Source organism: Pteronotus mesoamericanus, unplaced genomic scaffold, assembly GCF_021234165.1.
Source record: "Pteronotus mesoamericanus isolate MK-2021 breed Mesoamerican mustached bat unplaced genomic scaffold, CSHL_Meso_final contig_20, whole genome shotgun sequence".
In the NCBI taxonomy this organism is placed as follows: domain Eukaryota; kingdom Metazoa; phylum Chordata; class Mammalia; order Chiroptera; family Mormoopidae; genus Pteronotus; species Pteronotus mesoamericanus.
The window spans coordinates 45573699-45575026 of NW_026555085.1; the positions used below are offsets into that span (position 1 = coordinate 45573699).

The window sequence follows — 1328 nt, forward strand, 5'->3', positions numbered from 1 at the left end:
CTTTAAGTATATTAAATAATTTAATTTTCACAAGGCTATGAAATAGTACTAGCAATATCCCCATTTTTGTATATGACAAAAACAAGGCACCAAGAAACAAGTAACTGATCCAAGTGGGATAGCGAGGGTTCGAGCCCTGGTGCTGGTTTCAGAATCCAAGCTCTTAGGCACTACGTTATCTTGCCTCCCAATTAATGATTCAGTCTTGGGAAGGGTGCCCGTGGAGCAGGAACATAAATATTCAAAGAATAAAAGAATAAGGAGAAAGTCAGGCATATTACAGAAACCAAAGGAGGAACAATTTCACGGAAGAAGTTTCAAAATATGTCAATGTACAGAAAAGTCAGCAAAGGGTCCATTGGATTTGGCAACCAAGGAGTGACTAGCGACCTATTCCAGGTCAGTTTCCGTGGTGTGGAGGGACAAGAGCCGGAGTGCTCGATGGGCTGGAGTGTGGAGAGGGTTTACTCAGAGAGGAAGGAAGCACAAGGAAGGAGAAATGGTGCATCTCCTTGAGATAGAATATCATCATTGCAAAACACGTATTTCCCTTCCTGTTTCTTCTCTTCTCCATTCCATTGTTAACACATTTCCAGGGAAGAAGAGATAGAATAATGAGGCCTTCAGTGGTGTGGACATCAGGCATATGAAAGGCTTAAGGGAAATGCTCTGTTCGCAGAGCTTCTCATTATGGATGGACTGAGGACAGGGCTGCATCTATGAAGAGATGGAGGAGCAGGCCACCTGTTGACCTACACCCTGCTGCTCCAACCTTTTTTTCACCACTGGGACAAGCGGGCTGTGACACAAGCTCAGTTCAACCCACTCTAAAAAGTGCGAGATGCAATAATCTGCGAGGTACACACTTCAGCAGCACCTATACTAAAATTGGAATGATACAGAGAAGATTAGCATGACCCCTGCATGAGAATGACACACAAATTCATGAAGTGTTCCATATTTAAAAATAAATAAATAAGTAATCCATAAGGTCCCTTGCATTTTTAGGTTCTATGACCCTATAAGTATCAACCTAAGTATAGCATTGGCCAAAATACCCAACTGCTCCATCACCATAACTTCCCTTTTCTAACATTAATTCCCACAGTTACAGGGCTATAAAAGAAACTCACTGCCAAAGCCAAAGCAGTTCATGACACCAAATGTGCTGAGAGAGAGAAAACAAGTTCAACATCTCTGGCATTCTTTCTGGGTCACCCTGACACACTGGGCAGAAAGAGAGTTCCAACAGCCATAGTTTAGTGATCAGAACGTCAGCTTGTAAACTATAAGCCTAGAAGTTTTATTCAGAGTGTTATCTGCTACAA

At 42.2% G+C, this 1328-nt stretch overlaps 1 non-coding gene across 1 annotated transcript; it reads left to right on the forward strand.

Annotated features, from left to right (window-relative positions):
• The first annotated feature begins 858 nt into the window (after positions 1–858).
• LOC129067973 (U6 spliceosomal RNA) lies at positions 859–965 on the forward strand. Its single transcript, XR_008528800.1, has one exon. It is a non-coding gene; the product is annotated as a U6 spliceosomal RNA (small nuclear RNA).
• Positions 966–1328: the final 363 nt, after the last annotated feature.